This window comes from Elgaria multicarinata, chromosome 3 (genome assembly GCF_023053635.1).
Source record: "Elgaria multicarinata webbii isolate HBS135686 ecotype San Diego chromosome 3, rElgMul1.1.pri, whole genome shotgun sequence".
Lineage (NCBI taxonomy): Eukaryota > Metazoa > Chordata > Lepidosauria > Squamata > Anguidae > Elgaria > Elgaria multicarinata.
In genome coordinates this window covers 87,978,543-87,992,991 of record NC_086173.1, presented here as the reverse complement: position 1 = coordinate 87,992,991, position 14,449 = coordinate 87,978,543, and positions in this window count along the sequence as shown.

Sequence of the window (14,449 nt, the reverse complement as noted above, 5' to 3'; positions counted from 1 at the left end):
ATCCTATGCTCACTTAGGAACTCCCCAAGCCAGGAAAAGCTTCACCCATTTAATATGAGTACCAAATTAGATATGGCGGGGCACCACATTTGCCATTCACACGTCTGCCCTGTTCACATATAAAGGGCAGTTGGGATCTGACATTTACATCAAAAGAGATACACAGGTGAGAGCGAAATTCTTCCCTACGTTACCTTGCTTCCTTGCTTCAGACACTTCCCATACTCCCTTGCTTCAGACACTTTTCTTCCAGTTGTGTTAATTCCAACATTAGGGTTGAACCAAACTGAAATAAAAATGCCTAAAAGCAACTGGGAGGGCGCAGTGCTCTATCCCACATGCCCCCACCCGCTCCCAGCTTTTTAACTGAATGGGTAGATGGATAAACAAATGTGGCCTCCACGCACACAGACACTTAGTATATCCTCATAAATTAAGTGGGTAAAACTTTTCCTAGCTTGGGTGGGTTTGTAGTGACTGAATTCTAGGGCCATGGCTACACCAGTCCTATATTCCGGGATTGTTCCTGTGCATCCAAATGCCACACAGGGAATCCCGGGAGCAGGCAGGGACAATCCCTCCATTTTCCTGGGATAACCATTAGGTGTAGAAAGGGCCTAGGCCCTTGTTTCTCATTAGGAACATTCCAGAAGCAAGTTGACAGGATCTTTTTGTCCAGTCGCTAAAGGGCATCACATTCTGCTCTGACATCATAGCACTTTGGATTTCCTGTCTGAACCTTTGGCTCACAAATCCAAAGACTCGCGACTATCTGTTGCCCTCTGAAAAAACCCTTCTGTTGGCCCCTTTTGGCCTGCTTGAAGGAACTTAAATCAGATGGCTATGACTCAGCTGAGTCCCATGATCATTTTCCTTTCCCCAGCAAATCCTAAAGAGGGAGCTCTAGGCTCAGTTTATATAACATGTAAATATTTGTAATCTGTATCTTTGGCACCATCTCCTTGCTCTGTCATAGTGAGTCAAGCTCTGGTACAGCAGCCGAGACCATTCTAGAACTGACTGGAACATTACCAATTTATGTTAAGATTAGGAAAAATTATGAGGCTTTGCCTCTTCCTTATGAAGCCATTGTTCTACTACAGAATGATATGGATAATTGGAATTGAAAGCAGAGCTGTCTTATTCGGTGTTCTGTTGTTATAGCAAGAATAACTCTATTTGACGCTGAAAGATTATCATCCTTCTCTTTGCAAAACTGTATGCAGGAGAGGGAAAGCACCAGAATCGTTTTTAAAGCAAGAAGATGTCCTGGTGTTTAGTTTTGAAAAATTGATAGGGATACTGCCTCCTTCAGGTCTACCAAAAATTGTATTGTTGGGAATAAAGGATTCTAGGACATCCTATGTGATGATACGCAAGTGCATTTTGAAAATTGATGTGCAGATAGTAGATCCCCTTCCCCAAAAGTATCTACTAGAGCTACAGAAATAACAGTGCTCCCGGGATCCCCTGTGTGTCATTTACATGAACAGGAATGACCCCGAGACGATCCCGGGATAAACCTTAGGTCTAGTTAAGGCCTTTGACTCTGGTTGGGGAATGCTGGAGGTGTAAGACTTTTTTTTCTGTCTAAATATGTATAGGATTGCACCCTAAAACCGAGATGATTGGAAGAATTTCTGTCTGGCATCTGTTCTGGAACCTAACAGTGCCTTCTTTCATAAATGTAAACTTTTGAAATCTTTTTATGTTAAGATCGGGAAATCTTAACATGAGTTAAAAGGAGCGCCCCATTTTAAAACACGTTCCTTTTTTCATAAGCTCTTTTAAGACATTTTGATTCTTATACTGTATAATGGAAAATTGGGCCTGGCTCTGCTGCCAATACAGACAAAATAAACAGGAAATGAAGTAATGTGTTGTTGTTTATTCGTTCAATCGCTTCCGACTCTTCGTGACTTCATGGACCAGTCCACGCCAGACCTTTCTGTCAGCCGTTGCCACCCCTAGCTCCCCCAAGGTCAAGTCTGTCACCTCCAGAATATCATCCATCCATCTTGCCCTTGGTCAGCCCCTCTTCCTTTTGCCTTCCACTTTCCCTAGCATCAGCCTCTTCTCCAGGGTATCCTGTCTTCTCATTATGTGGCCAAAGTACTTCAGTTTTGCCTTTAATACCATTCCCTCAAGTGAGCAGTCTGGCTTTATTTCCTGGAGTATGGTTTGATCTTCTTGCAGTCCAAGGCACTCTCAGAATTTTCCTCCAACACCACAGTTCAAAAGCATCTATCTTCCTTCGCTCAGCTTTCCTTATGGTCCAGCTCTCGCAGCCATAGGTTACTACGGGGAATACCATTGCTTTAACTATGCGGACCTTTGTTGTCAGTGTGGTGTCTCTGCTCTTAACTATTTTATCAAGACTTGTCATTGCTCTCCTCCCAAGAAGTAAACATCTTCTGATTTCCTGGCTGCAGTCAGCGTCTGCAGTAATCTTTGCGCCCAGAAATACAAAGTCTGTCACCGCCTCCATGTTTTCTTCCTCTATTTGCCAGTTATCAATCAAGCTGGTTGCCATGATCTTGTTTTTTTTGAGGTTTAACTGCAACCCAGCTTTTAGTAATGTACCTAAGATATAGCTCAAACACTTGAGGAAAAACATCTTATTGAAGTGCACAGCTATTCTGTGCTGTCCCGTGTTCATTCGGTGAAATAGGAAGATATGTATGGTGAATAAGATAGTCGGGAAAGGGCAGCTTCAGTTAAATACAAGAGAGCTCAGTTAATAATTCATGGTATGAGATCTGGCCTTTAGCCCCAAACAGCAGCACTTGGAGAATACCCAAGGCTTTCAACACATGCAAGTCCTGTACACTATGCAGCATGTGATCCTTTGCACTTTTACTAGGGAGTAATCCGCATTGCTCTCTTTCTTCTGACTGAACACGCAGGGAACAGTGCTATTAGTGTTTCAAATGAGGAAGGCCCTTAACTGGAGCATTCCTGCTGGCCATACCATTGTCATTCTTACATAGTTTCCCCCCTATGTATTCTAAGCACATCTAACAGTTCATCTTGTTCAAAACCAGAACTTTCTTTAGCCCAGTCCCTCCACACAAACCTGGTGTCCTCCAGATGTTTTGGCTACTGCACTTGTCAGGGACAATGGGACTTATAGTCTGGAACATTTGGAGGGTGCCAAGTTTGCTAAGGCTGCTTTAGCGGGTACTGTATGAAAATGTGCTCCATTCTGTGACCTCCACACCTTTGTGACCAATATATCATGAACTCTCTTCTTTGTGCACATAGCACATTGAGGCACATTCATTCAGACAGAATGACATACATATAGAGACATTTAATGCTTCCCCTGTCTTGCAAAGTGCACCCCTGAAATAAGCTATGGCGCAGAGAGCAAGCTCCATTCTGCTTAATAAGTTAGGCAGGCTACCAATATTTAATACTTTTTTCCACATCTGGAAACATGCCCATTTGCTCTGGGGTATGTGATAAGAAAGTGGCTGTCATATGCAGAGCAATTTTAAAGGAGTCTGGAATAGTAGGCATAGTACATACTACAGTTGGGGGGCATTCCTTACAAGATGTGTGGCCTAATCCTGTGTGTGTTTAACAGCAGCTGGTCCCACTAAGTTCAGCGGCACTTACTCTGTAGAAAATGTGCGTTAAATTGGGCTGCTCATAGAACTTACTCCATAGCGAGTGTATTTAGGATTGAGGCTTACCTGAGAGTACAATCCACTTCCAAGTAAACATGCATAGAATGAGGATGTTGACATTATTCAAGCCTTGGTCATGGATGAAAGTATCAGGATCAGTTGCAGGAGAACAGTAGATGGAGATGCTTAATGTAATAGTAGCAGCTGAAACAGAATAGTGTGTGTGTGTGTTTGTAAGTAGATGTTTTCAAAAGATTAGGAAAGTGCAGGACACAACACTTCTTGTTTAGAAATTAAGAATGATAGGGGGAAAATACAGGTCACATATTACTATTTACTTGTAGTATTAAAATATTGACGCCACTGTAGTGCTCAGTATTTAATATAAGTGAGGCTAAACAGCACATTAATCACCTTGCCTATTATTTTGCAAATTGGCTGCAGCTTGGAGAAGCCTAGTGCAGAGGATTAGCAGTACGTGCTTCTGTAACTGTGCCTCTAAATTCTCCTTCCTTTATTAGAATGTGCTGTCATGTATTTTGTGCTGCTGATACTGCTTTGCCCCATTGTTATGTCACAATGAATGCCATTTTCTGTGTTGCTGGTCAGGCTCCCTCTACTGTTTGCATCAGTCATTCTGTAAACGATTCCTCTGAGGCATGATGCACAATTATACTACCGTGAGACGGATTATCCACCCTCCATTCCCCAATTGCTGAAAGAGCTATGGAGAGAGACCATAATTCACTCAGTACGTTGCATGTGGAAGTGCCCAAATTCAGTTCAGAGCATCTCCAATTAATAGGATTTTGGATAGCAGGGCTACATGAATCCTTGGAGAGCTGTTAGTCAGAGAAGATCAGGCTAACTGGACCAAGAGCCTAGCAGGATAAAACTGCTCTAAATGAGCAATTTATTGCATGCTTGTGATTTTGCTGGTTGATTACACGACATGAAGATCCAGTACGTCTCCTGCGCTATCCCCTGATAATCTCACTGTAAAAAAAGGGAGATAATGTGGTATTTAAAGTTATTTTTGGAATATTGCAGGATCTTCCCAGTGTGCAAAGTCACCATTGCGTTGTAACGTTGCTGCCTCATTAAACACAATGGAGCCTTGCTGAGAAGGGAAGTTTTCAATTCAAAAATCACGTGGTGGCCTCGTGATGGTGGAAAGATGGCAGATGACAAAAGCCCCAGTAAATCCGTGGGATGATTACTATGTGTAGAGAAGCTCATAGTGAGAGTCATCATGTGTGGGGTGTGTGCACATATCCTACAATTATTTCTCAAAATGTTCTTGAACAGAGGGAACATTGGAGGGGGGAACCTATGTGTATATCTGGTGTGGTGATCCTGTGGCCTTCCAGTTGTTCTTGAACTCCAACTCCCAGCACCTTCGACCATCGGCTGTGCTGATGGGACTTGGGAATCCAACAACATCTGGAAGACAGATATTCTACCCCTGGAGTATACCAAAAGCAACAATGCCTCTGCTAAACTGTGTTGACCTCTTAAGCCTTTCATCTGTCCCCAATTTATAATCAGCAAGGTTTATTTTGTATGTTGTGAGCTGTCTTGAATACCTTATTTCTGTGGTCAGGTGGCATCTAAATTAAAGTCTAATCAAAATCTTTCAGGCCCCTATTTCTTTCCTTCCCCTGCTCAGTACCTCCACTCTCCAGAATCCCTCCCTCCCACTCACTATTCCAATATCAATCCCCAGTGCCTCCCACTATGCCCACTTCCACATCACATCTTTTCTAAAAGAAGGCAAAACTTTGAAAGGCAGGACTGGTTTGAGGAAGCGAGATTCTAGCTGGGAAGGATGGGCAAGGCATCACAAATACATTGCCCACTTTCCCCCCTTCTCTCCTGTTCAGAGGCGAGCCTCTTTGATGTCTTGCTTCCTCCCTTCTCTCTCCTACAACCTGGTTTTCAGCATTGTTATGCCTTGGAGACAGTCTGAGCATGACAAAGCAGCAGAATGCTGAAAACTGGTTCCTACGTATTTAGATTAGGCAGGCAGCATCATGGGAACCTAGTGGCAGAAATGCTTTAAGGATGCTGTGCTAGGTGAATGGTCCCCTCCCTTCACACACCCAAGAGGATTGGCAACTGACAGCTCTAGCAATACTCCTTAAAGCAGGGGTAAACCAGATTTATTTATTTATTTGGACTTCAACTCCCAGAAGTCTTTGCCAGCATGGCCAATGTTCAGGAACATTTGGAGATCTACTTTCTACTCACCCCTGCAGAGCTTCCAATTTCTGACACCTAGCAAAAGGGGATAACATGAAAAATGGAACATCAGTCTCTCTGCCTGCCCAATTATGTGACTTATAGCATCTTTCCGCAACTATGCCACATCTGAATATGGCAATTTTCACTATTTTAGCAGCATTGTTCGATGCACGGAATCTTGGCTTCTTCAACGATGGTCAAGCTGAAGCCTTGTGATTACAGGTTCTTCTTTGATGGGGTCGTCCCTGTTCCATTTCCCAGTTGTGCACTTCGGACACAAGGGATGTCAGAGTCTGGGCATGCCCTAAATAGAATGACATGGCAACAAATGCTAACTGTGAGGCCATAATGATCGGGGATGAAATCTGTACAACAACGTGGGTCATCTTACAAACCGCAGGTTCTAATATTACACTACATCCTAAATACTAATTTGCCAGCACAGTGGCTCAGTTGTGCTATAACTCTACAACTAGAAATGATTTGGTTTGGAATAATGACACTGATTTCCATAAGACTACTGCAGGAAATAATTTTAAGTTAGCAATCAAAATAGTTTCATGATTTGACTTCAGTTGCAAACAGTGTAAGGTTGTTTTGAAAATGTTCTTCTTCCAGGCTCTCTTTGTTTTATATGTTCTGTGACAAATTATAGTTCCAAGGATACTCTTGGAAAGAGCCATGTCAATTAAGCTGGAATAAAACTGATGAAGCGTGTGGTGCAGATATGCTTGCTAATCTGAATATACTTGCAAGATCAATGACAGGGGAAGAGCAACTGTTGTACTTCACCAGTGATAGGCATCCTAAATCCTTGTGATTATATCCCCTGGGTTATGTCCTGCTCCGTTGTCTAGTTTGGCACTATAGTTCTGGGGGAAGCTGATGCCTTGAAGTGCCCACTGCTGGGTCACAGTGATCAAAATAGCTTCAGATATGATGTTATTTCAGTAATATTCTGGCCTTCTCCTGATCTGATTGTTGTTGTTTCTGTCCTTATTGCTGGTTTTTTTGTTGGTTTTTATTGCTGTTTTTATTGTGTTTTTAGCACTCTTAATATTGTGTCAGTTTTATGTGCTTTATTGCTGTATGCAGATTTGGGAGGACTTCTGCCTTGAAAGGTGACTGAGACATATTTTAAAGAAAGAAAGAATACTGTCAACCACACATCCTCCTGGAATCTCCATGGTCACACTCAATTTGTGTGCTTGTTCAAAACTGAAACAACAACAACAACAACAACAATTTGATTAACATATTCTTCAGGCCAATGAGTCATGTCAACATTCATAGTGAGTGTGTTTAGATGATCGCACAGGGGGAAGAAGCCACTGTGGCTTCTCCCCCTCTGGCTGCCATTTGCATAACCCCGTGCGATGCAGCACTGGTTGCCATCTCATCTGAACTCGACGCACAGCATTGTGGGGGTAGCTTTGTACCCACCCTGCAACCTCTACTGCATGTCATGGGTTGTAGTGTGGGTATGAAGCCACCCCGTTGCACTCCATGTCGGGTTCAGATGACACGCCAACCCATGCTGCATTGTAGGGGATTATGCAAATAATGGTTGTGCGTGCAGCATGCAGGGCTGGAGGGGGGGAGAAGCCACAATGGCTTCTAACCCCCCTGTGCAGTCATCTGAAGCCAGTCATCTCTCAGTATCGCTTTGCTCATGCTAGATAATATACCACAAGCAATCTTCTGGATTCTGCAACCAAAAGCAGAATTTATAGTCTACTTATGATATGTAAAGGGAGTGTATCGATTATTTTAGCGTGTATGTATCAAGTTACAAACACATTTATTAGCCATCGGTGTTTGTACCCTGTCAGGCCCTCTTCTACTCTTTTTGCATTTTACTAAAGTCGAGTACACAGTGTACTTTTAAACCTGGGCTTTCAGCCATGGAGCCAATTTTGCCGTCTGTGGACCCTCCCTCTGTGCAGCATGTGTGGAGGCCAAGCTGTGTAGACTCCGTGTGTGTGCGCTGAAGCAGCCTCACATGTTTTCCCAGACTCCCTGTCCGCTCTGGAGCAGTGCATGGGCTGAATTCCCCATTCTGTCCCCACCACCTGAATTACACTAATTCCTTTGCAAGCCTTGTATGATTTGTACCTCATCTTTCTACCAAAAATGGCACTCAAGGCAGCTTACAATCACAAATAAAACTTGATTTAAAAATTATTTATTTACTTATTTATTGCATTTCTATACCACCCAATAGCCAAAGCTCTCTGGGCGGTTCACAAAATTAAGACAATTCAAAACAAACAACAGTATAAAACCATAATATAAAATACAATATGGAAGCACAGCCAAGATAAAAACAGCAGCAATGCAAAAATACAAATTTAAAACAGCAAGGTTAAAATTAATTTATAGACTGTTAAAATACTGGGAGAATAAAAAGGTCTTCACCTGGCATGTAAAAGAATATAATGTAGGTGCCAACCGAACCTCCTGAGGGAGCTCATTCCACAGCCGGGGTGCCACAGCAGAGAAAACAATAAGTAAATACATTAAAGCACAATTAAAAACAAAACATAACAGCAGCAGCAGAGTAAAAACAGCTCAACAGACCCACTAACACAACAAGCGCCCACTTGAATAAAATGGTCTTTGCCTGCCAGTGGAAGGACTGCGGAGAGGGAATGATTCCCTGCTTCCTTGGTAGGGAGTTCTACAGCCAAGGAGCGGCCATCAGGAAGGCCAATTTGTGTTGCTGCGAAACACATCCCTGAAGGCTCCTGAAGATCTTAAGAATCAGGCAGGCTCATGGAGAAAGTGTTCTCCCTATAGTGCTGATTATGACCTATGGGGCTTTATAGGTCATAACGAGCACTTTGAATTGTACCTGGAAACAGACCAGCAGCCAGTGAAGCTGTTGCAACAAGGGAGTCATGAGCTCCCTGTAACCAGCCCCAATCAACAGTCTGACTGCAGCATTCTGGACTAGCAGAAGTTTCTGAAGAGCTTTCAAAGGCAGCTCCATGTGGAGCATGCTACAGTAGTCCAAAATACTGTAGGACCCAAGTTAGACCAAGCACTCCCATCTTTGGTGCTAACTTTTGTATGCTTTTCTGAACTCCCTTAGCTACAGGTTCAGGTAACATCTACATCAGGAATACACCGCAACATTTTGTTGCAGGGCTCTGTTTGTAAGCCCTGACATTGAATTTGCCCTTTTCATTATTGAGACACACTGAACTTATTTTTTGGATGAACTGAGGAGACAATGATTCAAGAAAAATAAAATTCCCTCTTACACAGTGGCTGGGTTCAGATGCAATGCTAAACCATTATGGGTTGCTAACCACTCAGTGTCATAGATTATGCAAACAGCCCACTATGCCCATTCTGCAGAGCTGAATGGAGTTTTCTCAGAATGGGGTGTTTGGCCAGATTAACCCATCGTGGTGGCGGAATCAGCCCACAGATGGCACACAAACCAGTCATGGATGAGTTTCACCAGAAAATAAACCACCCTGGCTTTGTGTGTTGTGTGAACCCAGACAGTAGATATGATTAGATGATTGGTAGCTGTTAAGAAAGAACTGTAGAAGTGCATTAAATGGTCACAAATTCATGATCAGTATTCAAGTCTAGGCATCCTACTCCTAGAATTACAACGGTACTTACTAAAGCCAAACTAGACATGATGCAGAAGAACTGTGAATAGAATCTTCTGTGGCAGTGAACGTGGGAGGGGAAGTGGGATTGGGATCACAGTAGTGGAGAGTTGGAGATTAATCCTTTTCCCCATGCAGGTTTTCTGGTTAAAAATGCCCCAATCCCCAGAATCTTGTTTTCACTGTCAGCCAAAACATAAAAGTACCCCCACCATATCACCTCTAATTTAGCCCTAAGACCACAAATGTAGGTACACATTTTAGAGGGTGAGGCTGCAGACCTATCCCATGTACCTGAGGGTAAGCCCCACTGAATTCAGGGGGGCTGACTTCTGAGTAAACATACACAGGATCCTGCCAGATACCTTTGGAATTACAGCATTGGAGCCTGAGTGCTTGCTTTGAATGGATTGTCAATTGGCTACAGAAATTTGGAAATGAAGCATGTACCTATGTGACTCTATGCAGATTAGCCAATCACACTTCAGTGCAAAATGGAGCAGAAGTGCCATTCCACCTCCCCCACTTTCTGTCAAACAATGCTTTTGTTTGTTCATAAGCATGTTTTCTTGAAATATTATTTGTGCCATAAACCGTATTTGTGTTTACAAAAGTGTTTTTCGCCAGTGACAGCTGGTTCCGTTGTGCTCTGTTGCAGTGCATTCTCTGTCTGATGCCAAGAGCAATGAACTATGGGAGAAAGCCCCAAGAAAATAAATGTGCTTTGGGTGATAACGGTGATGTATTATATTCACAGAAGGTGTGATGAATTGTGTAGCCTACCCGCCTCTGCTCCCGTACACACGGAGTGCTTAATGCAGAACACAGCAGAGAGAACAAAGCTTAAGAACTGGATTCACACTTTACAGTTTAGAATATAATGCCTGTGTCTCTGTGTGTGAGCCTGTTCAGACAACATGCTAAGCTACGACAGTTAAGGACTTTGAGCTAAACATTATGGATTATTGTGGCATGTGAACCATTCCTCACCATGGTGGTTACATAACCACGGTTTAAACACACTAACCATTTGCTGCAAAAGGGTTAGCAGCCTTACCATGGTTTAGGGTGTTGTCTGAACAGGCTCTGTGTGTGTGTGTGTGTGTGTGTGTGTCTGTATGCTTTAGTGTGTGTATGGTTAAATATTAGAATTGCCCCACATGTTGAGTCACTTTAAATAGCCTTTCCTGACCTGGCGCCCTCTGGTTGTACTGACTACAACTCCCATAATCTGGGTGGGTGATGGGAGATGTAGTCCAACACATCTGAAAGGCGCCAGGTTGGGGAAAGCTGCTTGAAAGGTTTTGGAGCTGTGCAAGAGAATGCACCCAGCTTCTGGCCTTCCAGGCTTTTCCTCCAGCAGCCCCTTTGCCCACCCTTCTCCCCTGCAACTACAGTAACAACACCTGGAATTGCCCCACAGCAGTCAGAGGAGCCCTGCCTCCATTCATGATGCAGAGCCCTGGTGCCCAACCTGGTGCTCTCCAGATGTTTTAAATGACAACTCCCATCAGGCGTGGTCAGGAATGCTGATTTGTTGTCATCCAAAACATCTGGCAGGCACCAAGACATGACTACTCTGTTACGTAAGTGCTAGCAACAGGAAATGTATGATGAATTGCCTGGGATAGTCTGGAAGGACAGAAGGTAGTTCTCCAGATGTTTTGGATTTCAACTGTCAGAAGCCCCTGCCAGCATGGCCAATGGTCAGGAATACTGGGAGTTGAAGTCCAAAACAGCTGGAGATCTCCCTTCTGTTCATCCCTGGTCTGCAAGGATAGAGCACTGAGGACACATGACCTCTCTTTCTCCTCATTGTAAAATCCACAGTCAGAACAGCAGATGGTGCTGCCGGCTTGGCTGAAGCTCACCTAAGACGTTCTGGGCAGAGAATATTATTGTCCCTTCTCTTGTGTTCTGTGTCCTCAATCAGAGTGCAATCAAGGAAAGAGGGAGAGCATCTTTCCCCTGCTTCTTTTAGTTTAGCATTAGCGCACAACCTGAGTTTTCTTTGCTGCTGCTTCCTTCTAGCAGCTGTGCCTCAACGTGAAGCTTTTAGAAGCTGTAAAATGATACTGTATCTTCTGCTGTAATGTTATCTCCAGCCAGAAATACAGTTAACTCCATGGTTTCCAAGTGGTGTTACTTCCAGCCCTTGGGGATACTGGACCAGTTTTTAGGGAAAGCCCCAAATGTATCGCAAGGCCTTTCCCCTATTCAAAGTTCTACATGTCGTCCCCCACATCAACGAACCATATGGGAGGGAAGAAGAGAGGGGCAAGCTGGCTGGGTGGCAGCTGTTTGCTGCCTCTTCCAGCTGGAATATTTAAGCATAGAGATTGTACCTGCCTTGAGTGCCATTTTTTGGTCGAAGGGCAGGGTACAAGTCAAATAAATACATTGCCATGATTGACTGGTAGCAGTAAAAAAAAGAGCACTTGGAAGTGTGATCCAGGGCTGGCGGACTAGATTAAGGCTAGTTGGCATGTGGCATATTTATTTTTGTAACAATTAATCCTGGCTAGTACCTGTAATAAGAATGTGTGTGTGTGTGTGGTTAGGATGACTACAGAGCTTGGATTGTAATTGCATATGTGTATTTGTGTGGGTTCATGATCAACGTTAAACATTTTGCTCAGTGGTTTGTAGAACCACAGCTAAGACCAATGCTCACATCCTAAAAGGACAGGCAAAGCATTGTCTGCAGCCTTCCCCAATGTAATGCCCTCCAGATGTTTTGGACTACAACTCCCACCATCCTGAATCATTGGCCATGCTGGCTGGTGTTAATGGAAGTTGTAGTCCCAAACATCCTGGAGGGCACCACATAGGCGAAGGCTGACACGCAAGCTGCAATAGGAAAGGGCTTTCTCACCCCAAGGCCAACCATTTCTCTGTAAATATGTGTTATAATGACTAAAGTGTTGGACTGGGAGTTGGGAGATCCAGGTTCTAGTCCCCACTCGGCCATGAAAACCCACTGGGTGACATTGGGCCAGTCGCAGACTCTCAGCCCAACCCACCTCATAGGGTTGTTGTTATGAGGACAAAATAGAGATGAGGATTATGTTCACTGCCTTGGGTTCCTTGGAGGAAAAAAGGCGGGATATAAATGCAATAAAAATGCAATAATAAAATGTATAAAGTTTTAGAAAAAGACTGATGTTATAACCATGCCTGCTTTGGCACTGATGGTGGCTTCCACATTTGACTTTTCAAGCCAGATGTGTAGTGCTGCTGTGGAATGTTGCCTGCAACTCATTCAGCCTATTTTAACTCTGGGCTCACAAGCCTCACTTAATAGTCCACATTTACCATAATAACAGGTTCCATGGGCCAGGGCAGGAATAGGCAACTTGGATCCTGCATGCACCAATGAGCTCCAGATGGTTTTCTTGGTACCACTAATGTGCTCTACCATCTCCTTTTTCTTTTAATTAACACATTTTCTTACATGCAGCTGGGATTGCTGCGAAATAGGTTTCTGTCAGTGCTGAAAATTGGGTTCAAAGGAATTGTTTAGTGGGTTGGGGGGTTCAGCCCCCACCAACGCCTTTTACTCAGTCTTTGGGGCAGCTTGCTTGTCCTTTGCCCTGCCTCCCACAGCATCCGTCTTTCGGATGGACCCTCGCCAAAACCTGTTGATTAAGTGGGGGTGGGGGAAGAGGAGGAAAAGGGGCTACAGAGAGAAGTTTGAACCAAGAACATACACACTGAACAGCACTATTCAAAATGCAGGCGTCAATACCACAATATGGTGCAGCTTGAAACCATCCCCAAGAGCCTGTACCTGCTTTAAATTCTGCAGAATGATGAGAATTGCAAAACCATGATAATCCGCCATAAAAGACTAATACAGCGAAAGCGTTATGAAAAGAGAACTACACCGTTTCCACCACCTACTCATAAACCCAACCCATCCATATAGGGCTGGTGTCAAGAGTAGGCATGGTTGGGCACCAGCTGAAATCCCACCCAACCCCGCAACTGACAAGATGGAGTTGCTCCTCTTCGCCCTTGCAAACTGCTTGTCCACCTGCCTCTCACGATGGCCCAGGCAAGGCAATGGTGGTGAGAAAGAGGAGCAAGAGACGCCACTGCCTGACATGCTCACTGGCGCTCTGCCTGTCAAGGAGCGGTAGCAAAAATGAGTGACAATGGTGATGGGAAGGGAGACTCACCGAGGAAGTCGGCCCACGGAGGAGGACTTTCCCATTCACAAGTTCTGCTGCAACTTGTCAAATGATACAGATGCGTGATGCCTGTCCTTACTTAGGAGAAATTGCACTATATTTAATGCGCAAGTTCAGGACCAGGTCAGACATGATGGTTGCAGCATCACCACCACCAAAACCACTTCGAAGGAGTGTGGAAACTAACATTTGGAAATAATTTACCACAAAATTGGTGCTAGTCAAGTGAAACATCTCTGTGCTAGTGCCAACAACAACTTCCATGGTTTCATTCCCCTCCTTCCCCGCATGCCAGATCTGATCAATTTAATTTCCCTCCCCACCTGCAAGTTTATTTATTTATTTATTTAATTTATATACTGCCCCATAGCCAAAGCTCTCTGGGCGGTTTACAAAAGTTAAAAACAGTGGACTTTAAAAAAGTATACAACATTTAAAACCATCAATATATATATAAAAACAATAGTATAAAACTTCCTTCATGGAAGGAAGTTTTTGTTTTTATCTGAACTCACATGCGGGGAGGGAAATAAAATTTGAACCAAACTTGCATTTTGTTTTGACCCAAACCTATTCATGAGCTTGAAAGACGAATGCCTATACCGTGCCCTAAAATGGCAGGGGTGGGGAACCTCCAGCCTGCAGGCCTAATCCAGCCTGTGGAGGTTCCCCATGTGGCGGTGGAGGCTGGGGCTCATTCAGTAGCCCTTCACCCCCACTCCAGTAGAGCAGGGGTAAACAGGATCCTGGT